Genomic DNA, 13,194 nt, shown 5'->3' on the forward strand with positions numbered 1-13,194 from the left:
TCACCACCAGTGGGTGTGCAGCAGAGAGAATAGCACCACCCTCTAGAAACCTTTACATCTCTATCAGTTAGCTGGGGAAATGATCAGCCTGGACACTGAGCTACAGATGGTTAAAGAAACATTTGACTCCGGTTATTTCTCCTTATCTTTTTGGTTTTCGTTTTTTCCTTTTAACTTTCTATGCGTTATAAGCAGGTGATAGATCATTTATCAGACATGTTATATCAGTCAAACATAATGTACTAGCTATTGCACAACTGCACTCTGTGTCTCTCCTTCACTTTCGTCCAGTGGAGATGTTTTCTATGTTTTTTTTACCTCTGTATACATCAGTGTGACTGACCTGCATTGTCTGTTTGTCTCACCTGTGTTGTGCGTCTGTCTGGCTCATCTGTGTCCAGGTAGTAGAAGGTGAATTAGGACGTGAAACGGAGAGAGAGGGCCTCTTGTTGGTGACATAATAAGAACATAATACTCTGTATTGTCTGACATGTACCTTTATGATGTGTCCTGTATGTGTTACCTGGTCCCGATCCAGTATGTTACTACTGTGTAATGTTCAGTACTATGTATTGTGTGTTTTACCTGGTCTGGTCAGCGATGGTGCTGCTGTTTCTCTCCTGCAGTGTGAGGCTCTTCCCCTCTGGCTGATTGTCCTTGAGGAGGGTGTCTCTGTAGCCATTAGAAAGATGGCACTCGTTTCTGCAGGGACACACAGATAGTTGTGGACGTGCGTCTCCACGCTAGCCCCCATGCAGCACAGCAGCTCATAGGCCCTGCGGAAGTCCAAGTTCAGGGCCGGGTACAGGATGGGATTGACAGCGGAGTTAAAGTAGCCCAGCCACAGCACCACAGAGAGGGCAGTAGCAGGGGGATTAGTCTCTGCCCCGATGCCCATGCAGGTAAAGGTACAATAGTGAGGTATAACCAGCAGATAACTAAGGGCCCCAGAACTGCTGCTAGTGTCACTGTGGCCTTGTGCTCCCGCGCTGTGGCCGCCGCTGATGCTGTGCGTGCGATTGAAGCAGTGGCAGCTCGGCTACGCCATACCCGAATGGATGGATGAAGACAGGTTAGAGAAACAGGTCAGCAGATGGACGACTGAGCGGATTACATTAATAAATGGATGTAACTCTAAGAGCTACTACTAATTCTTCCAGTACTACTATTGATGCTCCAGACATAATTACTAGTATCACTTCTACCACTGGTGATGGTACTACTGCACAACAAATATGGATAAGAAATAAAAAACTAACCTGTTCACGTGCTATCCAAAAGATTCAGTGGTACATATCGTACATGACCAGTAGTGGGAGGTAGACGTTACCAAAGGCATCCAGAAGCACGTAGTTGTTGTGCCACTCAAAGCGGCAGGTGCGTCCCTCCACCTCGACCCAGTCCAGGTTCTGCACCCTGAAGTCACCCGTGTTCCAGCCCAGGTGGATGGGGAGGAAGGAAGTGGGGAAGAGACCCAGATGACAGTGATGGCCTGAGCTACCCGGGGAAGGGTGACCCTGCTGGGGCCGTATAGCGGAGTTGAGATGGCCAGGTAACGGTCCACACTTGATGCCCAGCAGGGTCAGGGTGGTGGCTGTAGAGAGCATCACATCCAGAGAGATGTAGATGTTACAAAGGATGCCCCCCAGGGGCCAGTGTCCACTCAGCAGCTCCCGGGTGGCAGAGAGGATCAGCACCAGCAGACCCAGTAACAGATCCATCACGGCTAGCAGAAAAAAGCCGTTAGAATTGCGGCACAGGCGGCGGCTGAGCCCCACGGCCAAACACACCAGCATGTTCCCGCAGATGGTCAGCATGATGAAGGACACTAGAAACAGCCAACGGAGAGCCGTGTAGAATATGGAGTCCCACCCCCTCCACTAGGCCACAATGACCAGCCTGCCTCCACATCAGTCCACTGCTACTGGCAGCTTCTCTGCTCCTGGAGGCAGGACTACGGACAGGGCTACTGATAGAATCCAAGCCTCAACGCTCTTCTTATCAAGTGTCATGACATGGCCCTTTCTGGGTATAGATCGTGGCATCCCCCTCTCTCTCTCCTACACCCAGGTTCTGTTATCTCAGGTCGTAAATTCCTGGAGGAGACCCTCTCCTCCTGGTCATGCAGTATAGAGAGAGGCAGTTTCACAGTAGAACAAATGAACTTCTACTACATCACAGAACAGAACAATATCCATGTTTTGGAGAATGTGTAAACGGTCGGTGGAGAAGCCAGCTACGACCCGGTCCGTTTTGTTTCATGTTTATGACCTCATGAAAGACAATACAGCCACATTACCATAACTCTGTTTATACAGGTGCCTCTGTTATGAGGTGTGCGTCTAATTATTGTATAAAATGAATGAGTAAAGATTAAACTATTTGTGAAATGATGTAATGCTATGTTAAACCGTTAATGTGTGAGCATTGTATTCCCTTTAAAGATTAACTAAGTCATTGGCCCACCCCCATGAGCACAGACATTATCTGGCTCATGGGACAGCCCTTTTCTACTGTTATGAATAAAACCTCCACCTGAAGAAATCCTCTTCAGACCATGCATACCTCGGTCAGCTGAGGGGGCAGAGGTTTGAGTAGAGACCCCAAAAACCTCAGTGTAAGCAAAGCTTTGAAGTATCCATTCTAACCACGAAAGACTTCAGGGAAGCAGAGTTTAAATCGGTTTAACTTTCCAACAGAAGGACTGATGATTCCAACAGAGATCACGATGACACACTGGGCGTAAATATATATTGATTCTAATTATTCCCAAATGAGTGAGCGTTCATGTGCAAAGGATTAGCATTTCAATAAATATAATTAACTGTGTAGTGACTCCATTTTGTCTTTCCCGCCCTTCTCAGTCCACACCCACTTCCTTTTGTCCACCAAGCCGTCATATTGGCTTAGCCCACTAGGGAACCTCCCCTATCATTTCCTTGTAACCATATCTACTGTTTGTTTAAGCATTTATGTGATTATTTAGTTAGTAAATAAATGATTAAGACAATTGATGTATGGATGATTCATAGTAAAGGCTGGGTTCGTGCAGATAACCAACAATTCACGATGTTACGACGTTTGGAATGAGACTAACGTGAGGTAAAGAATAATTTATTAACTGTTAACTGTGCTGCCTGCAGACCTGAGCCCTAGGACCATACGTCAGGACTACCTGGCATAATGACTCCTTGCTGTCCCCAGTCCACCTGGCCTTTCTGCTGTCCCAGTTTCAACTGTTCTGCGGTTATGGAACCCCTACCTGTCCCAGACCTGCTGTTTTCAACTCTTAATTATCGGCTATGAAAAGCCAACTGACATTTATTCCTGATTATTATTTGACCATGCTTGTCATTTATGAACATTTTGAACATCTTGGCAATGTTCTGTTATAATCTCCACCCGGCACAGCCAGAAGAGGACTGGCCACCCCTCATAGCCTGGTTCCTCTCTAGGTTTCTTCCTAGGTTTTGGCCTTTCTAGGGAGTTTTTCCTAGCCACTGTGCTTCTACACCTGCATTGCTTGCTGTTTGGGGTTTTAGGCTGGGTTTCTGTACAGCACTTCGAGATATTAGCTGATGTACGAAGGGCTATATAAAATAAACTTGATTGATTGATTAATTAGAAGACTAATTGATCAGATATTAAAATATTAGGAAAATTATAACTTTGTAATCTGAAGATTTTCCTTGGTGCCCCAACTTCCTAGTTGATTAAACTAATCATGTAAATGTAATAATAATTACAGAGAATTGATTTGATAAAATAACAGTCTTCACTTTAATGATGCCAAAGACACGACACAAGCTTGTTGAGGACTTGGTATAATGACAGGGTCCTGTCAATTCAGCTGTCAGTATCTATCAGATTAATGAGTGCTTCTGATGGTGTTGCACTGCGGGGGGATGCTGTATTGCCGATGCAGTGGAGGATGTTTTTTAGCCATCTCTGTTTTCACCGTTCCGCAGCAGATGACCTCTTTGAAGCAGCCCTGATGAACAAAAAATGAAACAATGGCCATTAGGCTATGCTATAATCGGGCTCTGTGGAGATTATATTTTAACACAAATAAATTGTGCTTGAAAGATTAGTGGAATCTGTGTGGGTAGCTGGACAGGTAGGATGACTGACAGTGAAGGTGAACAGGTGGTCACGTGTCAGGTGACAAGAATGGATGAGACTGAGGCAGGAATTCCTTTAACCATAAAGTGGTATATTTACTGAGTAGTCTGTGCTGCATAACAAAGGAAACAAAATAACATGTATCCAATCACATGTATCCAATCAAATTCATAATCACAAAGATCAAATCATAACAATCATTCATTATTAACATAATTCAATTCAACAATCCAGTTCATTAAGAGCTCAATAGTAATCACCCGTGAGTCATTTAGGCTCTTAACTATTTATCATAAATCATGAAATAAATACAAACAGTGAATGGTCATTCAATCTATAATCTCCTTTAGTTTGATATCAAAGTAGCAAACAATGACGTTTCTCATTTCACCCTTTCAATTGTCTTCATGTGTACATGTAATTAATTTAATTACATATTAACCATATCGATTGCATAATTGGCCTATGAGGATCCGTAGGGCCGTGATCATTGACCATTCACTACACAATATGTTTGAAGCGTGCGCTCCAAGCCACGCTCCGCGGTAGTAACTATAAACAATAACTGATGGCCCACTCTCCCGATCGCAACAGATAGTTCAGATGAAAGCTAACAGAGTCGGTGGACTTACGTTGATTCATGGACGCACAGAACTTCTGGAGCAGACGGAGTTAAGGAAGAGAAAGCAGCGAGATCAGGCGATGGCGTTTTCCTCCTTTTATGTGGATGAGATCTGTCGGTCATTGCCACCTGACCTAATTAAAGCGCCCCTGGCCCAGCTGAGTAAGTGGCCATGAATTAAAGGATTATTCCACCAACTCCATGGGCCTTTTCTACAGTGCTTTAGTAGGCTGATGTTAAGTAATACGAGGTAGAGGCTGTGTTGGATGACATAGCAGCCATTGCATTGACCCATAAGAGAATGATCTCATTACGCAATTATATCATAGAGACCAAGTACAGATACTGGGGTGCAAAAGAGCAGAAATAAATATCAATATGAGGATGAGGTAGTGGATGCACAATTTACAGATGGGCTGTGTACAGCTGCAGCGATCAGTGAGCTGCTCAGATAGCTGATGCTTAAAGTTAGTGAGGGAGCTATAAGTCTCCAACTTCAGCGATTTTTGCAATTCGTTCCAGTCTTTGGCAGCAGAGAACTGGAAGGAAAGGCAGCCAAGTAGGTGTTGGCTTTGGGGGTGACCAGTAAGATATACCTGCTGGAGTGCGTGCTATGGGTGGGTGTTGTTATGGTGACCAGTGAGCTGAGATAAGGCAGAGCTTTACCTAGCAAAGACTTATAGATGACCTGGAGCCAGTGGGTCTGGCGACGAATATGTAGCAAGGTCCAGCCAACGAGAGTATACAGGTTGCAGTCGTGGGTGGTATATGGGGCTTTGGTGACAAAATGGATGGCACTGTGATAGACTACATTCGATTTGCTGAGTAGAGTGTTGGAGGTTATTTTGTAAATGATATCGAGGATCGTAGGATTGGTAGGATAGTCAGTTTTACTAGGATATGTTTGGCAGCGTGAGTGAAGGAGGCTTTGTTGCGAAATAGGAAGCCAATTCTAGATTTAATTTTGGATTGGAGATGCTTAATGTGAGTCTGGAAAGAGAGTTTACTGTCTAGCCAGACACCTAGGTATTTGTAGTTTTCCACATATTCTAAGTCAGAACCGTCCAGAGTAGTGATGCTAGTCGGGTGGGCAGCGATCGGTTGAAGAGCATGCATTTAGTTGTACTAGCGTTTAAGAGCAGTTGGAGTCCACGGAAGGAGTGTTGTATGGCATTGAAGCTCGTTTGGAGGTTTGTTAACACAGTGTCCAAAGAAGGGCCAGATGTATACAGAATGGTGTCGTCTGCGTAGAGGTTGATCAAGGAATCACCCGCAGCAAGAGCGACATCATTGATGTATACAGAGAAGAGAGTCGGCCCGAGAATTGAACCCTGTGGCACCCCCATAGAGACTGCCAGAGGTCCGGACAACAGGCCCTCCGATTTGACACACTGAACTATATCTGACAAGTAGTTGGTGAACCAGGCGAGGCAGTCATTTGAGAAACCAAGGCTGTCGAGTCTGCCAATAAGAATGCGGTGATTGACAGAGTCGAAAGCCTTGGCCAGGTCGATGAAGACGGCCGCACAGTACTGTCTTTTATAGATGGCGGTTATGATATCATTTAGTACCTAGAGCATGGCTGAGGTGCACTCGTGACCAGCTCGGAAACAGGATTGCACAGCGGGGAGAAGGTGCGGTGGGATTCGAAATGGTCAGTGATCTGTTTGTTAACTTGGCTTTCGAAGACTTTGGAAAGGCAGGGCAGGATGGATATAGGTGTCACCCCCTTTGAAGAGGGGAACGACCGTGGCAGCTTTCCAATCTATGGGAATCTCGGACGTTACGAAGGAGAGGTTGAACAGACTAGTAATAGGGGTTGCAAAAATGGTGGCGGATAATTTTAGAAAGAGAGGGTCCAGGTTGTCTAGTCCAGCTGATTTGTACGGTTCCAGGTTTTGCAGCTCTTTCAGAACATCTGCTATCTGGATTTGGGTGGAGGAGAAGCTGAGGAGGCTTGGGCAAGCAGCTGTGGGGGGTGCGGAGCTGTTGGCCAGGGTTGGGGTAGCCAGGAGGAAAGCATGGCCAGCCGTATAGAAATGCTTATTGAATTTCTCGATTATCATGGATTTATCAGTGGTGATAGTGTTTCCTAGCCTCAGTGCAATGGGCAGCTGGGATGAGGTGCTCTTATTCTCCATGGACTTTACAGTGCCCCAGAACTTTTTGGAGTTAGAGCTGCAGGATGAAAATTTCTTTTTGAAAAAGCTAGCCTTTGCTTTCCCAACTGACTGTGTGTATTGGTTCCTGACCTCCCTGAAAAGTTGCATATCGCGGGGACTAATCGATGCTAGTGCAGTACGCCACAGGATGTTTTTGTGCTGGTCGAGGGCAGTCAAGTCTGGAGTGAACCAAGGGCTATATCTGTTCTTAGTTCAACATTTTTTGAAAGGGGCATGCTTATTTAAGATGGTGAGGAAATTACTTTTAAAGAACAACCAGGCATCCTCTACTAACGGGATGAGGTCAATATCCTTCCAGGATACCCAGGCCAGGTCGATTAGAAAGGCCTGTTCGCAGAAGTGGGAGCATTTGACAGTGATGAGGGGTGGTCGTTTGACCGTGGACCCATAACGGATGCAGGCAATGAGGCAGTGATCACTGAGATCCTGATTGAAAACAGCAGAGGTGTATTTAGAGGGCAGGTTGGTCAGGATGATATCTATGAGTGTGCCCGTGTTTACGGATTTGGGGTTGTACCTGGTAGGTTCCTTGATAATTTCTGTGAGATTGAGGGCTCTAACATTAGCTTAGACTTGACTTGAAGGTATTGAAAATGTCCAGACTGCTGAAAATGTTCATGTTCTTGTGGGATTATGATCTAATTGGCTAAATGGATACAGTCTCTTTTTTTCACAACCAGTGACAGTGAGTTCTGTTGTTCCCACTATCTGACCTCCCTCTCCACCTCCCTAACCCAGGTAATGTAGCTAGTGTTCCCATTACAGACAGATGAAACATCGCATGCACAGTGCTGGTTGATCCAATACACTCATTAAGGATGGATGACAATGGCATAGGGTTGACTGACTGTGAGCTGAAAGTTGATGTGATAACACTGTGCTATCAGAGCTCCAATCAGATAACAGAGAGGCAGGAACAGACACAGTCCACAGCAGGAAGCCAGCCAGCCCAGTACAGGGCAAACATTATTTACTGTGCTCACAAGATCAGGAATGTACAATAGTCTGAAGATAAGGGCTGACTGTATTTAGGGAAACTGGAACAGAATGTCTGCAGTCGATCACACTCTAGTCATATCATGCATGGTGTTGGTGAAGCGGGCCTGGGCAAAAGGTTTGTTTAACTATCCTTGTGGGGTCCAAATAATTGATTCCCATTAAAAATCCTATTTTGGTGGCCTCTGGTACATTCTAATGCCTTGATTACATCTGAAATAAACAGCGCAATTATTAAATACTTTATCGAGTTTACTTCCCAGATTGGACACATTTGTTATGGTATTGTGTAAAAAGACATGACTTTGCAATTTAAATGACTGAAAATTTATGAATTCAGTGTATTGTTATTTGATTTGGATATTGTTTAGATCTAGGCCTATATGATCAGAACTATTTCCTAAGTAAAAGAACATTAAACCTGTCACGACTCCCGCCGAAGTTGGCTCCCCTGCCTGTTCGGGCGGTGCTCTGCGGGCGTCGTCACCGGCCTACTAGCCGCCACCGATCCCTTTTTCCTTTTCTGTTAGTTTTGTCTTATTAGTTGCACCTGTTACTATTTGTGTTTTCTTGATTTTCTAGCCTATTTAAGCTTGTTAGGCCCGCTCTAGTTTGTGCGGGATTATTTTGTGTTCACATTTAGTGTTGGCTGTGGTTTTGTGCTCCGGACCATTTTTACCCTGTGTTTGGGTTGGTCTGTGTTTTCCGCCCTGTGTTTGGGCATGACCGTTTGTGCCGGAATAAAAGTACCTATTTTTCTTGAACCCTCTGCTCTCTGCACCTGACTCCTACCTTCCACTCCTAGTCATCCGTGACAGAATCCCGCACCTAAATATTATGGAGTCAGCAGGATCAGCCGCACCTCCTCTCCCATCGATGGAGAAGAGGGTCCTCCATCACACCACCATTCTTCACCGGATTGGGTCGGCTATGGATCAGATAATGGAGAGGATGGACCGATGGGAGAGGAGTGGCCTTCCCACCTCTCCTCCAGCACCCCTTCCACCTGCGACAGGAGACGAGGAGCGCACAGGACTTTGCACTGGAGTTCCGGACCTTGGCCGCAGGGGCGGGGTGGAACGACAGGGCTTTGATGGACCACTACCGTTGTAGCCTCAGGGAGGACGTCCGCAGGGAACTAGCGTGTCGGGACACCACCATCTCCCTGGATGAACTGATTGACATGTCCATTCGTCTGGACAACCTGCTAGCTGACCGCAGGCGTCCAGAACGGGCCCTGTCGATTCCACCTCCAGGCCCTCCTGCTCCCTTCCCCATGGAGTTAGGGGGGGCTGCATCGAGGGGGACCGGAGGAGGAGTTTCCTGCTGCACCAGTTGTGGTCGGCGGGGACACACTGCCGATCGGTGCTGGATGAGCTCATCTGGGAGTAGGGAAGGCAGGCGGAGCACTACTCGTTCACCCCAGGTGAGTCAGCACCAGACTCACCCAGAGCTTCCTGTCGGCCATATGTTTTTGCCAACTTCTTTTCCTGGGTTTTCTTCCTCTCTACAGCATAAGGCGCTAGTCGATTCAGGCGCAGCTGGGAACTTTATGGATCGTGGGCTCGCGCTAAGGCTAGGGATTCCCCTGGTGTCGTTAGACCAACCTTTCCCCGTGCACGCCTTAGATAGCCGACCATTAGGGTCAGGGCTGGTCAGAGAGGCCACGGTTCCACTGGACATAGTAACGCAGGGGGATCATAAGGAGCGGATTAGTCTCTTCCTTATCGATTCACCTGCATTTCCAGTGGTGCTGGGACTTCCCTGGCTAGCTCATCACAATCCGGTGATTTCATGGAGACAGGAGGCTCTTCGAGGGTGGTCAGAGGAGTGTTCAGGCAGGTGTCTAGGAGTTTCCGTAGTTGCGACTACGGTGGAGAGTCCAGAGCAGGTTTCCACTGTGCGCATTCCCTCTGAATATGCCGATTTGGCTATCGCCTTCTGTAAGAATAAGGCGACCCAATTACCACCCCATCGACGAGGGGACTGCGTGATAAACCTCCTGGAGAACGCTGCACTTCCTAGGAGTCACGTGTACCCGTTGTCCCAGGAGGAGACAGTGGCTATGGAAACATACATCACTGAATCTCTGGGACAGGGGTACATTCGGCCCTCCACGTCACCCGTCTCCTCAAGCTTCTTTTTTGTGAAGAAGAAGGAGGGAGGTCTGCGTCCGTGCATTGATTATAGAGGTCTAAATTCAATCACAGTAGGGTTTAGTTACCCACTACCTCTCATCGCCATGGTGGTGGAATCATTTCACGGGGCGCGTTTCTTCACAAAACTGGACCTTAGGAGTGCGTATAACATGGTGCGTATCCGGGGGGGAGATGAGTGGAAGACCGCATTTAGTACTACATCTGGCCATTATGAGTACCTCGTCATGCCATATGGGTTGAAGAATGCTCCAGCCGTTTTCCAATCTTTCGTAGATGATATTCTCCGAGACCTGCACGGGTAGGGAGTGGTAGTGTACATCGATGACATACTGATCTATTCTGCCACACGCGCCACGCACGTGTCTCTGGTGCATAAGGTACTTGGGCGACTGCTGGAGCATGACCTGTACGTCAAGGCTGAGAAATGTGTGTTCCCCAAACAAGAAGTTTCCTTCCTGGGTTATCGCATTTCCACCTCTGGGGTGGTGATGGAGTGTGACCGCGTTACAGCCGTGCGTTATCCGGGGTTTTGGTCAGGTGGCTGCTCCCATTCCCTCACTGCTGAAGGGAGGACCGACGCGCTTGCGCTGGTCAGTAGAGGCGGGCAGAGCTTTCAGTCGTCTGAAGGAGCTGTTCACCAATGCACCCGTGTTGGCGCATCTGGACCCCTCTTTAGCGTTCATAGTGGAGGTGGACGCGTCCGAGGCTGGGGTAGGAGCCGTGCTGTCACAGCGCTCGGGCGCGCCACCAAAGCTCCGCCCTTGTGCTTTTTTTCGAAGAAGTTCGAAAATCTGGACTGACCATCGTAATCTCGGTATGGGGCCTGAGGTCCCTCCACCCCTCTGGACATTGGGGGGTCCCCGGCGTACACAGTATGTGTCATTCTGGACTCGAGACGCCCGGTGGGGGGCCTACATTACCTCGCGGACTGGGAGGGGTACGGTCCGGAGGAGAGGTGCTGGGTACCGGTGGGGGACATTTTGGACCCTTCACTTCTGAGGGACTCCACCACCTCCACCCGGATCGCCCGGCACCTCGCCCCCTGGGTCGCCCTCAAGGCCGGTGGCGGCGCGCATCGGGGGGGGGTACTGTCACAACTCCCGCCGAAGTTGGCTCCCCTGCCTGTTCGGGCGGTGCTCGGCGGTCGTCGTCACCGGCCTACTAGCCGCCACCGATCCCTTTTTCCTTTTCTGTTAGTTTTGTCTTATTAGTTGCACCTGTTCCTATTTGTGTTTTCTTGATTTTCTAGCCTATTTAAGCTTGTTAGGCCCGCTCTAGTTTGTGCGGGATTATTTTGTGTTCACATTTAGTGTTGGCTGTGGTTTTGTGCTCCGGACCGTTTTTACCCTGTGTTTGGGTTGGTCTGTGTTTTCCGCCCTGTGTTTGGGCATGACCGTTTGTGCCGGAATAAAAATATCTATTTTTCTTGAACCCTCTGCTCTCTGCACCTGACTCCTACCGTCCACTCCTAGTCATCCGTGACAAAACCTTTTTAACATTTAACCTTTCTTCTCTTTAAAGTCTTATTTAAGTTAAAATACATATTGAAGTCTAATTTACAGTTCTACTGCAAGATATGAATTGCCACAACAATGTTTGTTTTTCAAATGATATATTTTATTAAAAGAGAAAAATTATGTTCAGATTCTGACTGTTTTCATTATCATCATAGCTAACAGCTACACGAAGTGGTAGACATGTGCACTGCACACACACATTGGCATTGCCGTTGCCTCGTCAGAAAGTTGCGGGAAATACGAACCACTGATGCATTTTGTTCATGTCTTGATAAACTTAATAATACATTTTCAATACATTTAGCTGATTCCCTACTAAGCTCAATATATTGTTGAAAATATTTATATTCCATTTTAATGCCTGGATTCGGTGAGGGCCCTATTTATACTATTTGGACCAGAACGAGGCTCTCCACTACCTATTGTTCCTGCATTAATGATTTGTGGTTGTATTTTATTACAGATCCCCATTAGCTGCTGTCAAGTTTCAGCTACTCTCCCACTCCTCTTTCTATTCTGGCTAGAGACAGTTTGCGCTGTTCTGTGAAGGGAGTAGTACACAGTGGTGTACGTGATCTTCAGTTTCTTGGCAATTTCTCGCATGGAATAGCCTTGATTTCTCAGAACAAGAATAGACTGACGAGTTTCAGAAGAAAGGTCTTTGTTGCAAAAGGGTTTTCTAATGATCACTTAGCCTTTTTAAATTTTAAACTTGGATTAGCTAACACAACGTGCCATTGGAACACAGGAGTGATGCTTGCTGATAATGGGCCTCTGTACGCCTATGTAGATATTCCATTAAAAAGCAGCTGTTTCCAGCTACAATAGTCATTTACAACATTACCAATGTCTACACTGTATTTCTGATCAATTTTATGTTATTTTAATGTGCTTTTCTTTCAAAAACAAGGACATTTCTAAGTGACCCCGAACTTTCGAACGGTAGTGTATGTTAATTACAGTGGTGGGCCGTCAGGGCCAGCAAGGCCTTCTCTGCTGGCCTAAACATCATCAGAATATATATATATTTTTTAAATATATTTTCCCACAAATATGTATTAAATTATTCCCCAGAGTAAGAGTTATACACTTCATTTCATAGCTTTCCTCTTGGTTGCACTACTTCCAGCCCCAGGTTGAGATTTGGAGGGCTGGTCTTTATGTTAGATCTTTTATCCAATCATATTCAGCCATCATGTGTTGCCAGGGGTCTAAAATCTGCCCTCATGCCTTCAGAATCAACAGTGTGGGCGCTTGTAGCGTATAGTGAATGGAAATTAAAATTTAGTGTCAATCAACCAGCTTTAGAGTTGGCTATTGTACGCCTGCTGGCTGGCTCCAGTGTTACACAGGAGCCAGCTAGCAGGCTTACTGCGTGCACGTCTTTGGATTGGATTACCAATATTGAGAGGCAGGTCCTATGGGCAGGTCTATGCAGATCTAGGAAACTGAATTTGATAAACGAATTAATTTGCGTACTACTAAACTGTTTTTTCAACCCACAATGGCGGAAGGAGGAGAAGATTTCGATTTGGTCGAGGATATAATTATAACGCCATTCTCAAGACGAACTTTTCAAGAAAAGTTAGACATTG

At 46.5% G+C, this 13,194-nt stretch overlaps 1 pseudogene; it reads right to left on the minus strand.

Moving 5' to 3' along the window:
- Nucleotides 1-581: 581 nt before the first annotated feature.
- LOC129863278 (histamine H2 receptor-like) lies at nucleotides 582-9,305 on the minus strand (annotated as a pseudogene).
- Nucleotides 9,306-13,194: the final 3,889 nt, after the last annotated feature.

The sequence above is a fragment of the Salvelinus fontinalis genome, chromosome 10, assembly GCF_029448725.1.
Source record: "Salvelinus fontinalis isolate EN_2023a chromosome 10, ASM2944872v1, whole genome shotgun sequence".
In the NCBI taxonomy this organism is placed as follows: Eukaryota; Metazoa; Chordata; class Actinopteri; order Salmoniformes; family Salmonidae; genus Salvelinus; species Salvelinus fontinalis.